Source organism: Cyprinus carpio, chromosome B17 (assembly GCF_018340385.1).
Source record: "Cyprinus carpio isolate SPL01 chromosome B17, ASM1834038v1, whole genome shotgun sequence".
NCBI classification, from domain to species: domain Eukaryota; kingdom Metazoa; phylum Chordata; class Actinopteri; order Cypriniformes; family Cyprinidae; genus Cyprinus; species Cyprinus carpio.
Genome location: NC_056613.1, coordinates 19124169 through 19150499, shown reverse-complemented (window position 1 = coordinate 19150499; position 26331 = coordinate 19124169). Strand labels below are relative to the sequence as shown.

At 38.7% G+C, this 26331-nt stretch overlaps 1 long non-coding RNA gene across 1 annotated transcript; it reads right to left on the bottom strand.

Annotated features, from left to right (window-relative positions):
- Positions 1-885: 885 nt before the first annotated feature.
- LOC122140176 lies at positions 886-10224 on the bottom strand. Its single transcript, XR_006156869.1, has 3 exons — positions 9758-10224; positions 9598-9648; positions 886-3540 (listed from the first exon to the last, which is right to left on the bottom strand). It is a non-coding gene; the product is annotated as an uncharacterized LOC122140176 (long non-coding RNA).
- Positions 10225-26331: the final 16107 nt, after the last annotated feature.

Here is a 26331-nt window from a genome sequence, read left to right as displayed (position 1 = left end):
ATAGTGGTGTGTATATATTACACAAAGGCAGGGTAGAGGGTTTTGGCTGCACATGCTACCAAAATGTCTTGAGAATGGTTTGATTGAATTATACTTGTGTCTGACCACTGAGGACGAGAGAACACAAACTTCTTATTTGGTTAGGACAGCAATTTTCACAGAACCCCAATTCTGGATCATTATGGTTTTTCTAATCTCTGTGGATCTGGCATCTGTGATACAGGAAAACAGATATTCTGCATATTATCAAACATTTTGACCCATGCTCGACTGTAATGAGGGAGTTCCTATGAGGAGTGCAGTCATTGGTAGTCTAGACAAGGATTGATAGGCTACTGACCTGACTGTGGTCAAACTCCATTGGTCTCTCTAAATACACAGTTCCTAATGGGAATTCTGTTTCTCTGGTTTCTGCTGAAATGGTGATGAATTGTGTTAGAGGAGAAAAGATCTCAGAAGTCAAAGCCTGACATGTTACATCAGGGCAACCGTTAGAGTCTGGCCGTTATGTAACTTTGTCACCAAACAGATTAAGGTAACTGAAAACCCCCTTCAAACACGTACAGTTGATGTGACATTAGATCTCACAGGTTTGGGGAAATCGCTAGTTTGTTTCTCTATTTGAAGTGATCCTAAACTTTTTCCAAAACCATTTAAGCTGCTATAAAGTAAAATTGATAACATTTTAACTCAACAGTCACTCTATACATACAATAGACTAGTATAATAAAACATATTGGCACACCTAAGCTGGCAGAAATTAAGTAAAAAATGTCTTAATTTTATTGCATTATAACAAATTACCAAACCAAGTTTCATTTATTGTAGAGACAAGTAGACTTCTCAAAGAAAACATTTCACAAAAATACATTTATGAGGTTTTAAAATAATAATAATGAATACACTCTCCAGATCATTTGGATACTGAATTTGTACACTTTCTGACTGTCAAACCTTAGTGTTGAATGTGCATACTGAACAACATCTGTGGTTATTTGGTAAAACACCCGGGTTAACTAGCTTCATATACTAAAAATAGGATCATTTGTTTATAAATGCCACTTGGCTACTTTGCAAATGCTTTCTGCAGCCTTGTTCAGTACATAAATACTGACCATATAAGTGAAGCAGAGCTCAATACAGTATATGTTCAACTTGTTGGCACCCAAGTCTACCAAGTCAACAAAACAACACTCAAAAATGTTCCTTTTTGCTGTTTCCATTGTGCATGTGATGGAAAGACTTGCACCAGTTGCTTGGTATGTTCTGTCAGGTGTACCTATATAAAGAAACCCTCAACCTCCCCATCTTTCCTCCACTGCACTCAGTCTCCACCCTCGTGAGCAAGGCCACATCCTGTAAAATGTGCCTGTAAACATATAGGTACTTAATGTGTTCTCATCATAAACAGGAAGCAGGTCTCTTTTTCGCTTGCAGTGCGGCTGGAGAGAGAGAAAGAGGGTACAGCCTGAAAAGCTTCATGTGTGGCTTCTGTTGCCGTTCAACCTGAGTCTGTGTATCAGTGTTGAGAAACACTACTAGACTTTGTAATTCCTCTATCAGGAAGTCCTGGAATGGATTGCTTGATGTTTGAGCAGTGCAAACAAACAAAAATGTGCCAATTCTGCCTTTTTCTGTATTTCTGTATGTGTTCGTGTACGTGTGTGTGTAGAGCAAGTGAAAGGCCAAGGTCAGTGATGACTTCAGATTGAAGAGTAACTTGTATTCTATGAAGTGAGGAGTTTCATGTGAACAGATTTACTTTCTGACCTACTGTTCATCATTACATCAAAACAACGAGGAAACATAAGCCTAAAGGGTATCATCAATAGTGTTATTGTAAAGCTAAAATAAATAAGTTGGTTGTTTCATAGACAAATTTTCCATGGCCCTAAAGGCATGCAACTGGTTTCAGTTTACAACAAAAACACCCTAAGACAGTGATTATCATAGCAATGGGCTAAAACTATTCAAAATGCATGAATAGAGATGCCCTGGCAACTTCAGACAACCCCCTAGTATCATGACAGAAAGTTTTGCACTGATATACTCTTTAAACTGTACACATTTAGTGTATGTATTGTGTTGAGCAGCTTGTCCCATCTCAGCCCAATTATTATGGCTGGAAGGTCCACATGTACCTGAGGCTTTCGACTACAAGTGAAGTTTAAGAACTTATTCTGAAGCAGTGCAGTTAAACAATCGTCTAGTCATGAATATTAACCTTGCCCCCCTGGCTGTTTCCATAGTCCATCACATGGTTTCTTTTTACCTCTTCAGAGTAACCTTTGAACAGCACGAAGAGCAGAAGAGTATGACAGAAAAAGGTGTTTAGAAGAAAAGATTTTTAAAAATGTGCGGTTTGGAAATGTTTCAACATGAAGGTGAGCTGGTAGTGGAACCAGGTGCAAAGGAAAGTGTGGTTGCGACTGCACCCAGCCACTGGCTTCTATTTGCAGCATTTCTCTGGCTGCTGAAACAGCACAATAAAGCGTAGAGGAGACCGAGTTAAAAAGCTGAAACTGAGCTACTTAACCCTGTCACATCTCTGATCTGTACCATGCTTACTGTTTGGGTTGGACCTTAGAATAGGACTTTGGGAGCTTCTGGATGAGATTAAGATGACAGAGAAACTGTACTTTCTGCTATGTAAATACTGCAGTTTTCACTGCAGGACTAAAAAGACAGCTGATGTGATGCTGGAAGGCAAATGCTGATTCTGATATGTGAAGTTACGACCAAAAAAGGTAAAGGAAGCAATGTGTTTTTTTGTTTTTGTTTTTTTCTTTCAATTGGCCTTTTTGCAAGTGTGTACAAAACTGCATATCTTTGACACCTTCAAAAGCATAACTGTACAGTGAGTGGGAAGCATATCTCATATCTCAAACTGTTTGATGTTGCTTGTGACATTTTACGGGCCTGAGAGTACTGACGCACAAATGTCTCTGAAGCTCCAAACCACCTTTTCTTCACGTCCTTCCTGCCTCACTTGTTCTCAAACCAGTTTAGATCCAAGTTTAACCAATTATTGTCAAGCAACACCAGGCCTTGATTGTTTTTCATGAACCCACACAATCAGTCATTGTCTTTGCTGATATTGAAAGCAACGTTCTTGCAACTAAATTTAAAACTGGATGCAGATATTAGCTGTAACTGGTCATCCATACTGACCATATTTCAACTTCAATTAGAGTTGACAAAAACCAATTGGTGATGTGATGCAAATGAGTGGTGAAATCTAATGGACATCATATGATCTAATGGACATCACATGATCTGACCTTGATTAATTCAGAATATACTATAGCATGGGAAAGAAACAGGTGGGTTTGGCCATAAAGGGCAAACTATAGATGGTGGGTGGCTGGAAACTTGGTCTATTTGTGTGAGTATGTGTAGGTGAAAATGACGACAGCAGAGTACATGAGGACCCTGAGACCCTTGTGCCAGCCCAGAATTGTAACTGAATATTACCAAAGCTTCATGATTCAACAAGTGTTTCTAACCCAGTCTGGCTCCAACACAGCATTCTAGCATTACCTGTGTAAATGAAATACAAAAAAGAATTATTTAAGGGGTCATTTAAATTTCATACAAGTCATAGATTCCAGACAATAATTTAAGTATAATGTTTTTGTCCTTCTAGCTTTGTCATACCATTTAGGGAACATTTCACCGGCATTAACAAGCTTTGTTTCAGGCTGCCATCTGTCTCTTGAGGGCAACGAAACCATTCAACAAACATTCAGGCTACAACATGTCAGACACGAGTATGGGAGACCAATGATCTGCTTATCTTCTGGATGAACCTTAAGTAAATGCCTAAAGGGGAATATTGCCTTAGCTCCGGTCACGAACTCAAACCATGTAGTTCTTATCCATGGCGGGACCTTGAGTAAGCACTAAGAAATGACACGCTCTGATAACCTGCTTTTTCAAAATAATCCACGATAACATTGTTGTAACAGACAGACAAATGAAGAACTGATAGCAGCTTTATCTTATGACTGGTTCAAATGAGTCATCCGTCTGCTAAGGGCATTGTAAAAACTGTGTGCAAGAAAATTAAAAAGGAAACAGATTGGTATCAGACAATGTTGAGATGTTTAGTTAGTGGTTTGCAGAGGTGATTTAACTTTTAAGGATTCTCACATGCTTCTTCACAACCTCAGCTGACAGGATACTAACAGGTGATGTGTGAGAAAGCACATCTAGGCCAAAATGGTACACTGGTAAAAAAAAAAAAAAAAAAAATGCTCCTTTACCATTCGGAACATCAGAAAAAAAAAAAAAAAACTACAAAACCTGAGATTGCATTGGCAAATCTCCCCACAGATTCTCAGAGGCAATGTTCCAGCAATATAAGGCCTAAACAAAACCAGTCGGGCCTGTTCCTTCCATTCCCCTGTCCTCAGGGCATGCTCACTTGCTCAGACAACGTGCACAAACACAAACATTCTCACCCTGACATAAACACGTGTCCAACAAACCATAAAATCACTTCAACACATGGAAATACAAAGTAGGCTTAGCAACACAGAAAGTTTACCATGTGTGTTAGGTGATGCCACTCAGAAATGTCACATTGAAGGGATGTGGAAACTCTAATAAAGGTCATGCTTCAAAAATACAGTTTGGGCAGCCACAGAAAATTCTTTTTACCATTTTAAACCACTTCGTAACCTTCATTCGATGCATGCTACGGAAGCAGTTGAGGAACCAGTTGCTAGATTAACACCTTCAGATGATAGGGTTTTAGCACCCACAAACTTCTGGTGGAAATTCACATATTCTTGACCGTCTGAGCACACAAATAAAGGAGGACTGAGACACACTGCTATTTTTGACCGTAAATGAGATCTGGGACAGACAAAAGCAGTGAGCAAGCAAAACGTGATTGAATATTTTCTTTTATCTGTTTACTTAGCTTTCACAGACTAAACAGGAACTTGCTTCTGCTGTGTATAGTTTTACATACAAGATTTAATTTAAAAACTTCACGCCTACAGCACATTTCAGGACATTTCATCATGGTCACGTTGACCGCTGTTGGATGGAAAATTACAAGTGTTAGTGAACACCCATGTGCGTTCAGATGAATTCAACTCAAATGGCCGCTCACAGCTGTATGGGTTCACTAAGATGTACGGTCACGCTCCTGTGGAGGCAAACACAAAGTGAGGATGGCGTGCTCTATTGTTTAACAGAGGAGATCAGGCTGTTTTTAGGAGCTCTGGAGAGAGGAGACCAAGGAGGTTAGAGGAAGAGCGGCACAATGAAACTCAGAGAGCTCTGTAAATCACTGCTTAAATGATCCACCACCTGTTTGTCTGTGTGTGTGTGTGTGTGTGTGTGTGTGTGTGTGTGTGTGTGTGTGTGTGTGTGTGTGTGTGTGTCCACTCTCTTCACTCATCCAGCCACCCAGCTAACAGGGTATATTCTCACAACTTTCACTAATGTTGTTTAAAATGACAAAACATTCTTAAAGTAATGTTTATTCAATGTTCTTATAAATGTAATAATATTCATATACGTTCTCATAATGTTAAACATAAAACATTTTGCCATCAACTTTCTCAAAATGTCCTTACGATATTATTTGTACTTGATAAATGTTCTAAGAAACATTTTTGTAACCTTCAAATAACGCTCTAATCATAATGTGATACTGTGAGTAAAAACAAAGTAGAATGAAGAAACATTTTTGTAACATTTAAATAATGTTATAATCAATCACAACAAGAAAACTGGATATTTTATTATTACTAGAATATTGAAAATAAACTTTCAAATATTTGGGGTAAAAATAAAGTCAGTATAATGCTGTAAGAAATGTTTTTGTAACATTTAAATAATGTTGTAATCACAACAAGAAAACATTTCAACATTTTTAAAACATTTCAAAACAATGTCCCCACAACGTTTTTATAACCTAAATTTGTTACCTGGGCAGTTTTAAGACACTCTACATTTTAACTTACTGAGCAGCATAACTAGACAGAATGCACTATGATGCCAAACTTGCAGCTTCCTGAACAATAATAATAAAAATAAAAAATAAAAAAACTGGGACAAGATTAATGACTGTAAACATTACATTTCATTCCATTCATATATAATAAATATACAGTACAATGTTTTGTTTAGACTTTTGCACAGTGCTGGATATATATTTTTATTTTTATGCTTATTAAAGTTAAATTATTAGTGAAACCTTTTCATGTGTACTCATACATCAACATGAATAGATGATCAAAATGAATTACAACCCACTCGCTCTAAAGTTTTCCAGGAATAGGCCAGATTGCAGGACCTGAATTGGAAAAGAGATCTGAGCTAAGATGTTTATTTACTTGGGCAAAATCTCTGCACACTTTTCTGGACCAGCTCAACTTCCTGTTCCCTAATCTGACAAGAGAACCATCATGGTTAAATCGTTATTCCTATGGTTTTCAACCCTCATCGGACACAAGGTTAGAGATGGTCTTTAATTAAATTTAATGAACTTTAGTTAATAAATCTCTTCTCTCATGTTTTTGCCTTTCATAGTCTCCCTTTCTTTAAAGAGTAATACAAAGGGCAAGAGATTCTCTGGAAAGCACAAATCAGTTTTACTTCCCCTCAAGTTTTATTTGCCAGAAAGAAAAATAATTGTCTCAGTGTGATAACCTATTCCTGTCTTCCCAAGAGAGTAAAACTCAATTTAAAAAGGGTGTGCCCATCTAAGACTGTTGTCTTGTTGCATCATAACTTCTATATGTTGCTTAACTGGCTTACCCATAACCAGTGAGCTCAGTGGAACATATAAGCAATTCCCGGACTGTGCGCCATCATTTGATTACTTTCCTTCAGCCCTTTATTTAGTTTGTGTTAATTTGGACCATTGCCTGGCTCTTCCCGTTTGTCCTGTTAACTTTCATCCATGTAGTTGCCCAATGTGCATCGTGAGAAACCTTTTTTGTTTTTTTGAATGATCCCTTGTGACTTAAATGTTTAAATGATTTTGGTCATTCCCTACTTCGCAGTCAAGGTAGATGGGTATTTTTTGGAAATGTCTGTGTTCCTTTTTTTGAATTTCAATCACAAAAACAAGATTTACAGATACCTTAAAAGTCACATGTTGACCTTTTGACAGTGGTCACTTTTTGTAAAAGCTCACCTCAAGTGTTTTTTTTTTTTTTTTTTTTTTGCTTACTGAAAAGAGGAAGAAAGGGAACAAAGTGACCACAAACAAAAGTACAGAATTCAGATATACCCAGTATGATACCTACGCCAAAGGCATTGTAAATATAGCCCTATACTCCATTTTTATTTGTTGTTTTTGTTTAGTTTATTTATGCATTTGAAAGGTGATTTTTGGGAAATGGGACAGAGTATGACCATAAAAGCCAACAGTTCTGTATTATTGGGTTTACAATGGGTGGTAAAGGTGGGCCTCTCTCTGGGCGCCAGGCGGCTGGGGAATATCTGATATGAGCAGGGAGGGGTTACAGAGATCAGATTGGGGGTGGGGGGGGAGTCTCCAGTGTCCCCTCCAGCTTTGATTTAACCGAAAAAAGCACAGTATAAAAACAGAGGAAGACTGTCTTGAAATGCACACCTTGGTGAAAGCTGCTTGTGTATAATGTATCGAAGGTGGGCCCCTTTTTTGAAATACTGCCAAGCCTGTGGCCACTATTGGCAGTCGCATTAAATTCAGAACAGGAATAATGGCAGTAGAGGAGGAGCCAGAGCCGAAACATTACCTGGCAATTACAGGGGCAACGGGACTGGGGGTTGGGTGGATAGCGCAAGAAAATGCGGAACATATGGGAGGCAACACAAGGGCGGACACCTGACCTAGAGCGGGTCAAAAATACAACTCACTCCCAGCAACCCTAACAGAGTAAAGGGAGCATGTGTTGCCTGCTTAAGTCATGTAATGTGTGTAAAGCAGCCCCAGCCCAGCAACATGGAATCATCCGAGCCCAACGGCCAAGAACCGCAGCCAACCGTATGTGCAGCCAACACACACCGCAAATGCTTCAATCAATTTAGAAAGCTATGAGGCGACAATTATCGGTTAACACACTGCTGAAAGGTCATGTGATGGAATTCGTACTTGGACGTTTTGGACACCAAGACCCACCTGCAATGTATCAGATTTTGTACAAGGAGTGGCACCATCCTATGGTCTCTGTGGAAATTTTGAGTCATGATGGAGGGGTCTCTCTCTGGTCTCTTATTTTATTTTTACATGCCAGTGACGCAAAGGCCTCACAGCTGACTGCGAGATTTTATTGTAAACACAGCTACCGCCACTGGGCCAGCTGTTAAGCTTCTTATTTCTCTCGTCATTGAAGCAGAGCTCTAATCTTTTAAAGATCCAGTTACTGGCTGGGTTTTTCACCGGGCTTCTGGTTGTTCCACTAACTAAAATGCATACAGGAAGCGAAGATGGCTGCTTGGAGGACAGTTGGATGGAGGCCTGAGATTCCTGTACTTAAGCATAAGATATTGAGGTCAAAGTTTTGGCTCTCTTTGATTGGCACAGTTTGTTTATGCCGTTGTAGTGTTACACAAGAGTGCATTGCTCATGCCCTGACCCCTTCATTTCAAATGGAGGAAGGAAAAGCAGCCACTGAATGGGAAAGACAGAGACGGAGAGAAAATGTGCGCAAGAGAGATGCTGATGAAAGCAGAACAGAGGGAATATAAACTGAAGTCCCAGCAGCTGTGTCGAGGGCTACAGGGACGACTCTCCCGGCCAAGTTCCATGTCCGCTCTGATTATGAGCTTGGAACAATGCGGCCCATTGTGGGCTGGCTACTTCACCATTCTCTCATCATGTCCCACAACCCCCCCATGCCTCTCGCTCGGTCCATCTCACACAAACACTCGCTTTATAGATATGAGTGCACTCTCATAAACCACAAATCTAGGCAAAGAGATACTCTGAATCATCACATCTGTCCTGTGATTCTACTTTTTGGCAGCTGAGGCGGCTCTGAATTGGAAACATCGAAACTAAATGGAAATACATCTAGGTGAGTCAGCCTATTTGACACGGGGGTCTCGTATAATCCTGGATCAACACGACCTGCTTTAAATAACATTCATAGAAGTAAAGAAAAAGCCAATTACCTCAGACCACAGAAATACAATACCCCTGAGCTATTAGCCTGCATTTCAGCACTCTTTTGTTTTGAGACACGTATACGAAGTCATAACCTGCTTTTAATGCTTACGATAAAACGTGCTCTCCACACTGTCCTACTTTAAAGAGGAAGGTCCTCATTGTCATCGTGCCTTCCTATTGACACATAGCCCTGAGTCAACAAGACTGTCACAGTTTTACTTTTTATGCTCAGCTAAAACTACCAGTATTGCTAATTGACACACTAACGTCTTGTTGCATAATACGGCCAAATTCTTGCAAAACCTGCGGTATAGAGGCTAACGTGAATTCCATGCTGCATTGAATCTGCAATGAGATTAGATTTTGAAGTCTTCAAGAGACAATTTTGGCACATCTTGTGAGGAATTAATGTTGGATGAGGAATTAATGTTATTAAAAATGTTTAAAGGGATAAAAAAAAAAAAAAAACATTTACTTACTTTCATGTTGTTCTAATAATCCAACCTGTGAGACTTCCTTTTCTTCCTATCCTGGTTTGCATGAAATGAGTACAGAGTATATTAATTTAAAATGGGAACATGTTGGAACAACATGAGGCTGAGTAAATGTTAAAAAATATTCATTTTTGGGTGAACTTACCATTAGTTTTATGTTACCATGAAATGAAGCTAAGCAGCCACTTGTTGATTACAGGAGTTGTGATAACATTCAAGGACGGCAAAATGAGTCTGAACTCAAACAAAAGCAGGTCACGGCACTCTGCACCCTAGTGAGCAGTAATCAGACCAAATCTTGCCTGAGGAACAACAGATGCAGAGGTGCTTTAATCACCAATATGCAACACCTGCGGTAAAGAGGCCTAGTTAAAATTTTACAGAACCTCTTGAGAAAGGAAGAGCAAGCGACAGGGAGAAAGAAAAACAGACAGAGAGGTGTGAGTCTGAATTTCATGAATGAGATATCCAGAAAAAGCATGACGATGGCCTGTGTTTTCAGGCTGTAGCTGCTTCAGTTTCAAGGTTCTGTGATCTGATTGGATGCAGCTGCAGGAGAGCACCATGGGAATGCAACAGCAGCTGGATTTAGTGCACAACCTTAGAACCTAGAAAAACAAACTCTGTGTGTGTGTGTGTGCGTGTGTGTGTGTGTGTGTGTGTGTGTGTGTGTGTGTGTGTGTGTGTGTGTGTGTGTGCGTGCCATTAACTTTTCAAGTGTCCCAGGCTTTTCACAAAGGGATGTGCTGCAGTATTTGTGCACACATTACAAACAGAAATTTGAATCCACAATAATTCAATGATTAAACAATATCCAGACACTTTATGGACATGTCATTACATGTGACATGAATTTCCAATCATGTTGCGATCACTCCTTGTACAAAATCTGTTTTTTGCAATCCAACTGAACAAAATGAAACTAATGCATTAATGCATAATACAAAAAAAAAAAAAAAAAATTATACACATGCTTCTAAAAATAGGAATTTCCCTAATGTGGCTTCACTTAAACTGTTATGTTTAACTGTCTGTTATGTTCCAAAAATCAGAAAGTCTTATTCTATAACTAACAATAATCATTTCACAGCAGGGGCATGTGCAGGTATGCCTGCAGCCAGCAGGCTTATGGAGTCCCACATCTAGTCAGCAAGCAGTTTGCAAGGTCTGGCTGCGTCACGAGGCAATGATGGACATAATTTCACGCCTCGGGCCTTCCAATGCCGTTCACTTTACGATCCACAGGACAAGGCTTGTAGGAGGTTGCCGGAGCAACAAGTTTTCACATGAAGTGATTATTGTTGGAGGAACAAAAGATATGACTGCTTGACCTGAATATATACAGTAGGCACAGAATAAACATAAAAGTGCTTAACTACCGATCCGATGTGACATTATAATGAATGCTGGGAAATAAATCTATTTGTTTAATCACTTGATTTTTGCGTGATTCATTGATTTGAACTTGAGATTGGTTTATCAGTTGATCGCATACGGGTTGAACACCTGAAGGGTTCTGCTGTGTACGTGTATGTGTGAGAGTATTCTTTCATGGGAGAGTGGCAGGACTAAATCTCTCTAAGCTTTGAAAAAGTATGAGAGCAAAACAAGAGCACAATCCCCCCCCCTCCCCATTCCAGCTTATTAAATGTGCGGTTAACCTAAAATAGCTGTTGAGGAGAAAAAGAGTTGCTTGAAAAATACCCCCCCCCCCCAGTTAAGGTTGCGAATATGCAGGAGATTACAGATTTCTTGGCTGGATCCCTACCTTCTGGTGAATAAACAACACTGAAGTCTGTGAAAGACAGAGGGAAAAGTTGGACAAAACAGGCAGAGAAGGAATGAAAGTAAAAACGCAGAAAGAATCCAAACATTCTAGGATAATTTAACCTAAGACTGATTAAAAAAACATAAGATATGAGTGTGAGAGAACAGAGCACATTTAGATAAGGAGCGAGTAGAAGAGATACACAGGAAGAGAGAGGAGTGAGGCAGGACAACAGAGAGGGAGAGAGAAAGGGAGTGACGGAGCATTGCTTTTCAAGACCAGGCTGAACAAAGGAAGCTTTGTGTGGAGTGCTGAGAGAGTGGAGTGGAGCCAAGACTTAGGGAGGGTTGAGCGGTGTGCACTGACTGCATTCCTGCACTGATATTACTGGACAGCTCTCATTTAGACCGCTCCAGGAAACATGATTATCTCCCAATAACAAAACAAGCCCCTCCTCTTTACATTTCTCTTTCTTGATGACTTGACACGTCTTTAAATAGCAACTTCTTTGATAGTTTCGAGCCAACATCTGGGCCGCCAAAAATAGCATTATCTGTAATCCCTAGAATCTCAGTATGTTTATGCATAATGTATAGGATACCATTGAGCAGACAATAGAGTCCTCTCAATAACTAAGACCAGCTTTATTTGCATGGTTTATGTCCTAGTGTGCCTTTTGTGGCTAGTAAATATGATAAGTGCAACTCATGACAACATTTGACAGACTTAAGAATGACACAAGGGTGTCTGAACACTGTCTTTAAAGAATAGTTCACCCAAAACTGAAAATTTTGTCATCATGTACTCACCCCCCTATCATTCCAAACCTGTATATGTTGAACACAAAGGAAGATATTTTGAAGAATGTTGAAGAACCAAACAGCTGTTGGTCCCCATTGACTTCCAGAGTAGGGAAAGAAATACTGTGGAAGTCAGTGGGGACCATCAACTGGTTGATTACCAGCATTCTTCAAAATATCTACTTTTATGTTCAACATAACAAAGAAACTTGGAATGACATGACAAATTTTCATTTTGAGGTGAACTATCCCTATCCCTTTTTTGTTAAAACTGAAATTGCTATTCAACATAAATCTTGACATCTACTCAAGCTCATTAGAAGATGTCCAGTTCTTCAGTGAAAAAAGATCAGTAAACACGAGAATTGGAATTAATTTGAATGAATCAGCCATAGTGGTTTATGTACTGGACCGGTGATGCATTGAAAAGTATGGCGCTCTGCACATGACATGCAGGGGAAAAAACAAACTTGAAAGTGCTTCAAGGAAGAAAGTCATAATGGCTTGGGACAACATGCGGGTGAGTAAATGATGACTGAATTTTTGAGGGAGGTAAACAAGACCAGCACCAAATTTGAACCAGCATAGAAATTAAAGCTAGTTTGAACAGGTCTTTTCAGCAGGAGTAACATGTTCAATAATGTCACAGGAAGCTTTTTGTGTCTTATGTCATTTTGTCCACTATCATTAAGACCAAGACTAAATATCCTGTAATAGCGACTCTGTCTTTCTCATTGCTCGGCTAGCTTCCCTCCCTCCAAAACTCATACACAGCTGCATTGTTCCACAAGCAGAGTGCTTCAAAATATAAGCAACTACATTCGCTATCTAATTTGGCAAATACAATTTGGACTGTGAGCCACCTGACTTGGCCTGGTTTTCTTGGAAAAACAAAGAGAGACGTAGATATCAGAACGGAGAGTACACGAACACAAGTACCCTGATTGAAAACGAGTGCGCTAATGACTTGTGGTACATTAGTGCTTAAATGTCAGGGTTGAAGGGTCTCGCCATTATTCCAAGGATACATCTGATCTGGTATCAGCTTAAATTAATGGTGCCCACATCTATCATTCTCCCTAGTCTGATCCCAGAGTGGTACAGGAGACTTGCGTAACAGTTTGTACCAACTTGCGCATTTTCCCCTCAGTTTTTCCACTGCCTGCAGTGATCCATGAAATGTGGTCTAATCATGCTTTTTATGTCATATTACCAATGCTGTTACAAGACCTCAGATTTCTTCAGCTATTATTCAACTGATTCTGAAGTAAAACCATTCCTGTATGCCCTCCCTACAGCCAACTTTTTAAATCCAGATCTGAGCCCATAATCAGCCTCACAGACTGAGCCGGGCCCCCTTCCCTATCTTTCTGATCGGCCTCTTTTGAGGTCCTCAGGAGAGCACAAAATAAAAGAGGAATAAATAATAATTGTATGGAAAAACACGGATAGGAAAGAGTGATGAATGAAAGACACAAAGAAAAGTGCTGAGATGCTGAGATTGAAGTGGTGGGACGAGACCCCCTATCTACAACCCCCTCCCCCTCCCCATCCCTCTGCTGGCGTTTTCTTCAAGCGAGGAAGAAAAGTAATTTGTCCCCCCCTCAACACACACACGTACACACACAATTTCCACTCTCACTTCTTTCTTTTTATCTCTTTTTAATTCCTCTACTCAGCAATTTCTAAACCTTTTTGTTCCTCCTTACAACTCTACTTCTCTTTAAGACTCTCCTCTTGGAGGACACTGGCAGAGAGCGAGTGAGGAGTCTTAACCATGTGTGTGCATTCTGAATTTAAAGCAGTGTCTCCTTCAGGGGTTTTGCATTTGTATGAGAGGCGAGGCGGTTGGATTTGGCCATAATCATCAACACACACAGAGACGAACATTCTCAGAGTCTAATTAATGGCAGTGCTGCAGGGGTGCTTAAATCAAGTAATTATATAGTTTTGAAGTTAAGTTGCTTTGTACCTCAGCGGTGAACTAAACATTGTTTGTCACATACCAGATCCTCTTATCCAAAGTTTTACAAAAAAAATAAAAAATCTCCATGGACACTACTCTGATGGTGCAACATAGTATTATTTAAAGTATAAATAATAATATGTTGCACCATCAAGGTAGTGTCCAAAGAATTACCATTGGATTGGTACTGAAAGACGGTGTTCAAAAATCTTGGTAATCTTGGTATGTTGCGATAAATGACAAACATTTATAAATGACAATTAAAAACCTGTTGTGAATGACAGCGTTTCCATTAACCAATGTTATGTGACTAAAATGTAATTTTTCCTCTCGCGGTAAGTCATGGCAATGAATGTTGGTAGGTTTATGTATATTGCAGCCACCATACTAGACATTATTATTAATTGAAGGAGACATAGACATGTATCTTTAGAGAAGCAGCGTGGGGAGCCGCAACTGGGATGCTTCTAAAACATTCCACTTTTACGTACACCAGGTGACTTGTAAATGCAAAAAAAAAAAAAAAAGTTTGCAGTTTTGCAATATATTCCTTTTTCAAAATGCCTGAAAAACCATCTCATGAGAGCATAAAAAAGTTTTGCAATATATGGGAGTTTTTGCAAAATTGACATGTTTCCATTAGTCGTGTTTTCAATTCGCAATTTCAGTGTTTTGCATTTTCAGCATTTTGAAGGGTAATGGAAATGTGGCTAGTGAGACACAGTAGCATCCAAAATACAGCATATGATGGTGACCGATGGAAGACCAATATTTCTGCCTCAGATAAAAAAAAAATATATATATATATAAGGTTATTGTGAGATAAAGTTTAAAAGAATATATAAAGTCACAATTGTGAGATATAAAGTCACATTTTTTGGGGCTTTGGGATTTCAGAAAATATAATTTTTCATACTAAATGATACCCAAGTTTACGTCCATTTAGAGGCAGACGATGTGGAATGGGAAGACAGTGAGAGCGAAGAGGGGCAGATAGAGAAGATGAAGTTTTATAGGGGGGTGGTTTTAACACCGATAAAAGTTGGGCCCTATGAAAATCCCCCTCTGCTCACATCAAAGCCCAGCCTGCCAGTTCAATTCAGAGAACCAATCTGCATTCCCATAGGCTCCCCCTGTTTCCTGCCCCTACAAACACCCCCAGCCCATCTCCTGGCTCCCCCTGACCACGCTCCCTTAAAACAGGACCACCATTGTCCCTGCGCACTCCCTCCCTCTGCCCAGCGGGTGACCATTCAGACGTCCCCCACCTCGCTGAACTCCACGTCCAGGCCAGCAGACATCCTCCCTGCCCCCATGAGAGGACAGGGGACAGAGGCTCACTTTGGGAAATGACCGTTACACACTGAGCGGATCAAAATGAAAGAGTCATGTGATTGTGTGTGCATGCAGAGAGGAGCAGACTCCCATGTGGGGTGTGGGACAGGTCTTGACGAAAGTTAGAGGTGTGTGGCAACCTTTTGGAAGATGGATAAGTCTGAGAGACCATGTGTGAGATGTGCATGGAGAAGAAATGTCAGGTGATAGATAGTGCTAGTGCTGTCAAATGATTAATCACGATTAATCACATCCAAAATAAAAGTTTTTGGTTACATAATATATGCGTGTATGCTGTGTATATTTATTTTGAATGTATAAATACAAGTATTTGTTTTTTTTATTTTAATAAAAGTATGTTATTTTTTTAATTTAAGAAAATTTTTTTAGAATATAAAATATAGGAATATGAATATATAAATGTATAAACATGCAAATATTTTTGAAATATATACTGTGTTTGTGTATTTATATATACATAATAAATATACGCAGTACACATACATACAGTATGTAAACAAAAACTTTTATTTTGGATGTGATTAATCGCGATTAATCATTTGACAGCACTAGATAGTGCACAAAACAATCTCTGACTGCTTTAACGGACACAAAGAAAGGGAAGAGAGATGAGACTGAGAGTGACAAATATTTAAAGATATTTTAAAGAATGCTGGGTTACAAACAAGATTGAACTCCACTGATTTTCATTGTATATTGTGTTCTACACTTGCTTGCACATTTATTAAAATAAAATCTAGTATGTGTCTCCTTTTATTCGTCTTATCCTCTAACTGACTCAATTTCCCTCTGAAGGTCTCCAGGTTCAGTCAAGGACACAGTCAAACAGAGTGTTTTAAATGTCAAACCAAAAGAGCAGAATACCATGGATTCCTAAATGACATTTTAAGGTTGTACAGCAGGTTGCCTGGTTGCTCAAGAAAGTTAATGAATGTAGGACCCTGTAGGGCTCAGGAAAAGACAGAGGCCTGTTGTACCGAGCCATCTAAACAAGAAAATAAAGCAGAAAAGAGAATGAAAACAAGGCAATTCTCATTACTTCAAGTCATAAAATTAACAATTTGGTTTAATGTGGAATGAAGAACTTTTGTCCTCAAAATATTGAACCTGACAAGTTCAAACGGCTTCTGAATGAAAGAAGCCCCCAAAATTGAATACAATCCCTTTTAAGTCAGGCTTAGGGTTGTGCTTGCACACACGCAGGGGTGCTCACACTCATACACACATTTCCTCTGCTTTTCTGTTTATTGTGACAATAGGGGGATTTGGGGGATCAGCGCGCACTAGTCTGGATTTTACGCTCCCTTACTCAAAGAGAGCTTTGCTTTTCTGATCCCTCCGTTTTCATTGCTATCAATCAGCACGACCTCTCATCATGTGTGATAAGACTGGTTCGGTTTCTTTCTTACTCATTCTTGAATTTTTTTTTTTATCAATTCCTTTTTTTTTTTTTTTTTTTGGCTTATGTTCTGGTGACTGGAGCACATGACGTAAACTTAGCAGCTTTTACTAGCATGCCATTAGCAGTTCTTAGAATCACATTGACATATACATTCTCAGAACTATATCCAAGCTATTTACTTGCACATTTTTAAAAATGCTATCAGTGTACACATAGTGAGACAAAATTGCCAACAAATAGATATGAATCTGATAGCATATTTCCTTTATTAACTCTTTCCTTCTTCCTTAAAGTGACCTTATTTAAATCCAGTGCTTTATTTAAATAACTTAAACTTGCAGATAATTTGACATTATACATACTTATGTCAGTCACGTGTAGCCAGGGCTCAGAACAAATCAGAGCAGCATTCTGGACCCAATATTGATATATCTGTCAATTCAGTTCATCTTTGTTTATATTCCAGTCCAGTTTTTGTTTGATCCAGTAGTACATCCATTCTATTTATATTTAGCAAATATGCCTTGGCCACCAGATTTTATAGTTCCCACAGCTCCACATTCTCAAGTTAATCCCTAAATGTGCCACATTTCAGTACTGAGATGCTATCACCTAGATAGTTTCCACATTAATAATACTGCAACATTCATCCTGCATGTTAATGTTTTCTAAGAACGGTTTCAGATGATGTTACCCAATGAAAATATTCCCTCTTGAAATAATTCTTCTGAGAATATCTATTCAACCTGTCACAAGTTGGACTGGTGTCAAAGAATTTGTCAAATAGACATCTCATTGGATGTGGCCTGCCAGTCATCATCGTACGAGACTTAGAGGAATGAGATTGGTCTGGTTACTCCACAGGCACAAATCATTCATCCGTGTCTTTTTCTGACAGTCACCATGTCATTTGGTCTCAGCAGATCAACTACCTCACTGACCTAACTCTGAGTCAGCCTACAGACTTAGGTATGGGAACGGTTTGAAATCACATTCCTGTGTAATTTAACAATTTCTTTACGATGTCACACTTCATTTCAAACCTCATAACAATAACATCCATTCAATTTATCTGCACATTATACTCAGAATAATAACTTCTTTTTTTTATAGCGATCATCTGATTATTCCTATGGGACGTTCTGTAAAGCTTGTCTCGGCAGAGCTTAGTGAAGGTTAAAATAGGAAGTGTGAGGCTGTGAGAACTAGACTAATGTCCTTCATTATCACTTAGGTATGAGATACAGCGAATGCCTTCTAATAACAGAGAACAACTTTGCTGAATGGCAAGGGGGTGTTAGTTTACCTCTAATTTACGAGTCAGCAACAAGGAGAGAGTAAACAAAAGGCAGCAAATACAAGGTAGCACACAAGCTAGAGTCATCTGGAGTGCTCTGATCTGCTCGATAGTTTTGTGTGTGCAAAGATTCCTTTGGACAAGGCTCTAACAGATGCTTTTCTTCCAACAACAGCACATATTCATATTAAAAACACGAAAAAGTCACACTTGCAAATCATTTTTTATTTTTTTTGTAAGGCAAGGCATGCTGGAATAATCAACCAACAATGCGGGTTGATTCTGATGTATAATTCATGTGCCGGGGTGTATAATATGTCCGGATCTAAGGCAGGATGTTGGATAAATAAACATTCTTCTGTGGCATTGTGAGGTGGAGGACTTAAACACGCTTCCATAGAGAGTAACAGGAGAAAGAGGAAAAGTGATCTCAGAGATCCTGGAGATTTTAAGTGTCTTCCTCTTCCGCCCAAATTAAGAAGCTGGTTTCTTTGTGAGTGAAGATGAATTTATTGGTTTAATTAGAGATACTTGCTAAGGTAAACATCACTTTGACTTATACTCAGCCCTTACCAAAAAGTAGTATACTTCAAGTTTATTTTATTAAGTATACTTAAGTAAAGTTCAAGTATATTTTGACTTTTTGTAAGTATAAGTCAAGTATACTTAATTGTCATTATAAGTATATACAGTATCTTAGAAGTACATAAAGCCCATTTCTGAGAAGTACATAAAAAGTAAACTAAAAGTATACTTTCCTATTTTTAGTTTAAAATAAGTATACTAATAGCACACTTGAATAAACTTCTTTTTCGTAAGGGAGGATTTGGATTTTATCAATCCTCTAAACCAGCACATTGCAAACTAGTAAAGAGACACTATCAAGAAAGAGTTTACATGGCTGTTTAGGTAGTTTTGTTAGCATGTTTATGTGTGGCTACCTCATGGTTTAAGCTAATGCTAACATTCCTATTAATATTCCTGCTGTTAGCATGTTACTATTTGTTAGGATGTTCTGTTTGGTTACTTACTGGGCCAAGTCAAAAGAGCATGATATTTTTGTCTTTAGATATGTAAATCTAGATCGATATGTCAATAATTTTGTCTCTCTCTTTTCATCCACCATGCTGTTACATTTGCGAGTGACACAATTTTACAGTTTTCAATGATTACATTTTCCCTTGTGGACAACACGTGAAAAATAGCAATGCTCTTAAAAAGTACTCACAAAAATCTCACCTGGCAGTAATTTGAAATTGATCCTGGTTCTAATGACTAAAGAGTGGGAGATGGCATTTAACAGAGTAAATTAGAGGGATTACAGGAGAAGAAAGTGCACCGCCCCTGACAGAGTCAGTGTGTCTTTCAGGAAGCATCATGCTTTGACCCTGTGATCCCAGCTACACATTACTCACGGGTCACCAGCACAAAACAGGTGATTTAACGGCTAACTTGGCATCGGAGAACAGAGAATTTCCCAGAACAAACTTTTTTTTTCTTTTTTCAGTCAAACCTCCTGCTGAGTTGCAGTGTGGCCTCAGAGCCGCTGACCCTCATTACTATGCCTTTTCTCTGCCTGCTTACAAAGCCCATATACATACGACAATAAAACACACACAGAAATATTTAATCCCAAACAACTGGGAAGGCGCATCTTGCTTATAAGAATGCTACATTTATAAACGACAGCTAAATAGTGCTAAGTATTTATTGAATCTCTATGGAAAATATCCTAAGCTGGTTTTAAGATCTTAGCTAGGCCTAACTGATCTCTGAGCCGGCTCAGACAGACCACATGACCAGGCAGGAAGACCAACTAGGACCAGTCTGCTATCTTAGGCTGGTTTAAGCTGCGTTCCTATAAGAAAACTCTATTGTTGTGGTTTACTTGAGTTGCAGTATGCAAAAAAGAGCTTTAGTCAAGTCAAGCTAGCAATGCTAGTATACTGACTTCAAGTGATCACAATGTATAGGCCTACCTTAACTGCACTGTAAGTCACTTTATCTGCCAAATGCATAAATGTGGATATAAATATGATGCCTCAAATGATGTAAAATCTGTTAAAATATATATAATGTTAAAGATTATATGAACATGTTAACCCAATTCTCATTTACAATGATAAAACACAGAAAGAAAAACACACAAACTCTTTAGAGAATGTAAAGCATGCCGACTGTGTTGTTTCGGTCTATTTGCATTCTACACTTGAGGAATCAAAGTGTGAAAGTCTAAAATGACACAAATCAACACAGGGCAAACCAAAGCACACTTTTATGAAAAGCCGACACACATTTACAAGAACACACCCACTCTTACGGACAAGAAAAGCATATAATGTGTCATCAAATTTTTTTTAATTCTGTTTAGGAGGAAACGAATATACATGAACAGTCTGCCCTGTGTTGTATATATATATATATATATACATATATACAACATGCTGTTTGCAAAGGCATATGGGCCGGGGGGGGGTTGGGGGCTGTATATATATATAATTTTTTTCCTATATCATCTTTATGTCTCTTACAATTTTAAATAACATTATACATTTTTTGTTTTAATATATTTTATGTAAAATGTAATTTACTACTGTGTTGCAAAGCAGAAATTTCAGCAGCCATTACTTTGTCATTTTTTTTTTTTTTTTTTTCTGGATTCTACACAGCATTTATTGGAAATTAATTGGACCTCAAACCTTTGGACGGTAGTATACATAATTTGTTTTTTGCTCGTGTTTTTCTCTTTGGAACCTGTGGTGTGGGAGGATGTATAGGATTGTACTTGCTTAATCAATAACACTATTAAAGCCTTATTCATTCAATGGGAGGCAAACTCAATTTAATACAGCGGCCCTGTTAGGAAGCAGGAAGCAGCAACACATCAAAGACAGGCTTTGTGAAGAGAATCAGCAAATAGGTCCACTGACGCAGAGAGGGAGGGTCACACACACACACATATCCTCAATGGCCTTTCCCCCTCTCAGTGTTGTCGCTTTGGAGGGCATTTCACTCTAATATCTCCTCTCTCTCTCTCTGACCGTGCACATAACTATACAAGACCACCATGACAAGCTCAAGATTAACACCAGAGGAGGGGAAAAAACAGGGTCTCAAAGGGCGTCATTCATCATAATTACAGTACATTATAGAAGAACTGCGTTCTTCATTTCTAAATATGATTAAGATGACTTACACGGATCTTTATGGAAATAAGGCCAAAAAAAGCACAAAGACGGCAGCAGCAATGCTTCATGATGGAACATTCCTCTGATCTAATTTTCTCTACAGTTTTATTATGTGCATTGCATTATTTAGGTAAATGGCAACAATGTATTTAAAAGCTGCTGCATGTGTCTTTATATATGAAAAACAGTATAATGTTTAGCCTATGCCATGTGAGCACTTTAATTAACAAAAAAATATTAATTTCCACGAATCCAAACTACATAAAACATTGATGCAGAAGGCCTGGGAGTTTTGATTACTACTTCAACATGAAAACATTTATTTATAACATTGATTTATTTATTTATTTTTTTTTGTCCCTATGGGACGGCACAATCTCCACAACCCAAACCTCTTGTCCCCAATAGCTCTCTCACACGCATTTGCATATACTCTAACTTTACAATGCTCTATTTCCTAATAAACTTTTGCGGTGTTTGGAATCCATTAGAAGCAATATCCCTCTTTACAAAACATCCTGGCGCACCAGTAGGAGAGGTGGAGAATGAATCTGAGGTGATTCTCATACACCCAATAGCTGATTTATGGCTTTTAGACAATATTTGTTAGATTTGAGCCTATGTTAGTTTACTTTTGAAAGTGGACAAAATTTTAGCAGTTTTAAGGCACAAAAAACCGAGATAAAAGAAATAGCAGCGATGAAGCAGACTTTGATATCGCTTCTCTTTGCCTGCACCTGGGCCAAAAAGTTGGGCTAATATGACAGCCACAGCCAACTAGCACATACATTCTGCATCTGCGTGAGAGGAAATAATTCTTCAAACCAGCATGTGTCAGTAGTATGTATTCATCATTTTATTTATTTGCAAATATTTGCAAATTGGAATGTTCAGTTAAGATGGAGATGTAAAATTAGAAGAGCCTTTTGTGGTGTTTCCTCTTGACTTTATTGTTTGCTTGCTTTCATTACTTTCATTTTTCTGTTCACTAAGTTGATCAGCCAATCAGAGTGATCTTACTACGTAATGGCTCTGACCATGATTCAATATGCTCGGTTGGCCAAAAAGCCACAGTGGTGGTCTGACCAGTTCAGACAATGCAGAACCACCACAAAAACTAGACCAACAGATGCTCAATGATGTTTAAAATATACTCTGCATACTCTCTTCCAAAGAAAAAAAACTACTGATGACTCATCCTGCACTCAAGCGCGTGTACACACTTTTTGTCCAATCAAATTCTGTCTATAATAAGAATGTCACTCATTCTAATACCACCTGACATCGTTTAAACACTTTTTCACTCTGTTGTCACTTTTTATAGTTACTTCATAAGATTTATCACCAGCACTAAAAAAAAGTGGGCCACAGGAAGCGCACGGGTAAACATTTAGTCACTGGGTATTTTGTAGGATGTGTAGACCGTGTCTCAGTTTGTACTATCCCTAAAGCAGCATCATGTCTGTCTTGTGGTTATGTGAAGGACTCAGAAGCACCTGATCATTCTTGTCATGTGAGATATGGACCGTATCTACAGAACCACCAGAGCTTAAAGACAAAAAGCTGGAAGGCTGCCAACACAGCGTGATTAAGCGGTGAGCTGGAGTACAACTGCTTAAGGAAGAAAACAACAGAGCACTTTCAACAATGTCACTTCCCGCCAAAGAATACCAACAAAGCCTCTTCCTTTCTGCATGCCCTCTTGCATGCGCCCTCACTTCCTGTTTCAGAGCAGAGCCGGCGCTCAGACATGTGCCTGACACACTAAACAACTCTCACCTCATCACAGCACATGCACTTACAAATATGCATAAGTCTATATAGCAATATTGTTATTGTTAACTAAATCTATTAAATCATCTTATATACTGTATATATATATAGTAGTGAATATGTTTTTTGCACTGACATACCACATCCAAAAATGGTGCACCTGTTTAGTGAATCCTCTGCCACAACTTTCACAGTAAAACATGACAGCTCAGTCAACGTGAATCTTTAATGTAATTGCAAGTCGTCTTACTGTTCAAAAACAAAGCGTGCACCATTGTTATTTTTAGTGTTGTCCAATATTCTGAGTTCAGGGTGAGGCATCAAAACAATAAGAATGTTCCACCAAGGCTAAGTCATCCATAAGTGTACTATTGTTCTACAGAGTCTTCCTCTAAGGATCCCTCCCATCTCTGGGACTCGAGAGCAGCGCACTTTGATGAGGGAAGGGTTTCTGCAGCTAATAAAAAGAAAAGAGAAAAGGAGCGCACCAGGGCTTGTGCATAATTATGGCACAGGCGAGAGCGTTGGAGGGCCAGATGTGTGAGGAATGTTCTGGCTTGATCCGTCGACGGGGGAGGGGGTTAAGAATAGTCGACTCACCGTCTGCAAATCGTTACAGGGCTGTCGAGCCTCCAGCGGTCTACTGTGCGTTTTATAACGTTAAGCTGAATGTCACCACCACAACCATAATAAAGATGCAGAACAACCATGAGTTATTTGGAGCAATGGCCACGTTTAAAATTAATCACAGAGATTTGACACTGCAAAAGACATCACAATGATTGAATACACCCAAGTCTGTTTTACGTTTTCAAAATGCGTTTTAGCATGAAAATGATAAACCTACAACTAACAAAAATATGCAACTGGCTAATTGTTTTATCTCATCAGAAGAACAACATTAAAAATGGAGTAAAGCAAATCAATCTTAAGTTTTATTTTATCTGTAAACAGTACCTTGGACACGAACCCCCACCGCTCATTCGCTCAGTGAGCCCATTAGCTATGTGCTGCTATGGTTGAGCAGTGCTCCAGAACAGCCTCTGTTTGTTCAGCTGTTTCAGGCCAGCCACAGAAACCCTGGGAGGCTGTAGAGAATTCACAACCCCAACTCATTAAATGAAAGACGAGATGGTGGAGGAAGAATGAGAGAGATGAAGAGGAAGGATGAGTGCAGTGGAGCTCAAAGATAAGATGATGATGATAATGTCTTCTTTTAATCACAGACCCAGAGCAGCTACTTGCCTATGATCTGAGAAAAAAAAAATGCTTTTAAGAAACATAGGCCATTCCCTATGGAGCAGATTCTGGCACGTGTTGGATATATAGCAAATTCATAATTTATACTTCAACCCCAAGGCCCTTTTAACATATTAGTGCTGGCTTTCACAAAATACGATTAAGCAAGTTCCTCTAATTTGTTTGCAGTACTGCATGAAACTTTAAATGCAATGAAAATTGAATTAATGTGTCCATTGGGTTTCAGCAAGTCCTCTTTGTAGATGCAAACAGCCTAATGGTTTATACATGTTACAAAAGCTTTTGCTGTTAAATTCAAACACAAACATAAACATAGAGGGTTCAAAATTAAAGGGATAGTTCACCCAAAAATGAACATTTCGTCATCATTTCATGCTGTTCCAAACAAGTTTCTTTCTTCTGTTGGACATGAAAGAAGATATTTAGAAGAATGTGGATAACTGTGGAAGTCAATGGGAAAAACTGTTTGGTTAAACACTCTTCAGAGTAGCTTCTTTTATGTTCTTGAGGGAGAGTAAATGGGAGCAAAATTTTGGGTAAACTATCCCTTCAACGTTTTTGATACACCTGCCAGTGGCATGCAAATATTGGTAATATCCATGGTAAATGAAACTGAAACATTTTACTTAAAGTAAGTAAATGTGATTATTTAGCTGTTTTTCCCTTTTTCATGTCACAAACTTTTTTTTTTTAATTTTTGTGGTTTGATGGCAGGAATATTATTCCACGTCACCATATTAAATAAAATGAATAATTAAATAAAAATAAAAAATCTACATCTACAATAAATAACATTTTGCACCACTTATTCTTCATAACCTAATATTGAAAGATCAAACTATGTTTTTTTTTTGTTTTTTTATCTAAGAATATTTATGTAACCCTGATATTTATTTATGTAACCCACGCCTATATTTTCCAGAGCAAATAATAATAATAATTTGTCCTACAGTATATGCATTTATTAACTTTGATCACTTGCCTGACAGAGTCAAAGCCAGCTTTAAGAAAGAGCCCTCTGTTTGACTGATGAATTTGAGTTTTGCCCACTATTTCTGTTCTTGCTGAGAGATACATATGTTTTTGTAAGTGCTAAATAGGCAATCTAGGTCCATATCGCGCAGCAAAGAATGAGTCAGTGTGTCCAGTTGGTGTTGGCATTTATATGTGCTTCCCAAATCGTAGATCATTTCCCAAGTCATCACCAAGGCCAGTGCACAGCCTTTACTCCATCCTGTTGTGTTCCGTCCTAAAGCGAGTGTGGCCTTACTTAAATGTCATGTCAGCAGCCCATACTTCCCCAAAACATTTCCTTGTACAAATATACTGGAACCACTGACCCCAGATAAGGTGAAAACACCTGAAGTTTGATGATACGCCAATCCACATGAGTGACATATGGTGGTATCTAAAATGCTATAATATGCTGTTTTAAGTTGAATATTTTTAGATATTCATCCTATGTTGCATAAAGGCAGCTTTGTGGGTTTCCTTGCGTAATGGCTTGATTGAAAAAAAAAAAGAAAAAGAAAAAGAAAATGGCGGGAAACTCACACTACACAGTTGTTTTGAGAGCCAAATCATTTATTGCCCTCGATTTGCAACGGGTTGAAATTTCAGCCTCGCTAAGCAGGGAAACTCGAACTGGCGGTCCAGCTGTCCGCAGGCTGCCATCCCACAGCGCCTACCGCCACACATGGTTCCCTCCCCTTTCGTATTTCATTCATCCCCTCTGTCCCACAGAAGCAGGTGATCGATTAAAAGAACAGACCCAAACAAAACATGGTCCTGAGACTTGAGCAGTTGCCCAGATCTCTGTTTCCCAAAACTCTTTAGAAAAGCCCAGTTGAGACATGTTACCACCGCTAAACAAATCTGTCATCGTGCAGAACAGCCACAATCTTGACTT